This window comes from Pygoscelis adeliae, unplaced genomic scaffold (assembly GCF_000699105.1).
Source record: "Pygoscelis adeliae isolate BGI_AS28 unplaced genomic scaffold, ASM69910v1 Scaffold34, whole genome shotgun sequence".
NCBI classification, from domain to species: domain Eukaryota; kingdom Metazoa; phylum Chordata; class Aves; order Sphenisciformes; family Spheniscidae; genus Pygoscelis; species Pygoscelis adeliae.
This window is the reverse complement of record NW_008824658.1, coordinates 6709015-6709518: the sequence shown is the minus strand read 5'-3', so window position 1 is coordinate 6709518 and position 504 is coordinate 6709015.

Here is a 504-nt window from a genome sequence, read left to right as displayed (position 1 = left end):
GGGGTGTCTCCCCCCGGAGCTCCCCGGCGGCAGCATCACCCCGTGAAACGCCGGCAGAGCTGGCGGCAGCAGCGATGCGAGCCCCTCCCGCACGCTGGCACGGGGAAAAATCAGCATCAGGCACGGCTTCAGAAATCAAATGTGCTCACGGTCCCTGAAAATGTCATTATCTGCAGCACCGTATTTTTTCCCGGTGGTGTTTACGCAGCAGGCAAGGTCAGCAGTGTCTGCTCTGGAGGAGCCCGTAGCAGCTCCGGCCTCGGGAGAGGAGCTTTTCATATTCCTGTTTCCTAGCTGTTAACTATTACCGCTTTACAGGTGACGCTCGGCTTTGCCTGGAGTGAGATACGTAGGCAGCCGGCAAAGCCATTTCAGAAATCCGAGCACACTGCCATCTTCTGAAATAAGCCAAGGGGCACTCAGAAACACGGCGGTGTTTAAAACACGCACAGCGCTTGGATTGCTTGGATGGTACGGCTCCCCGGCGGTGGACAGGGGGGGGGC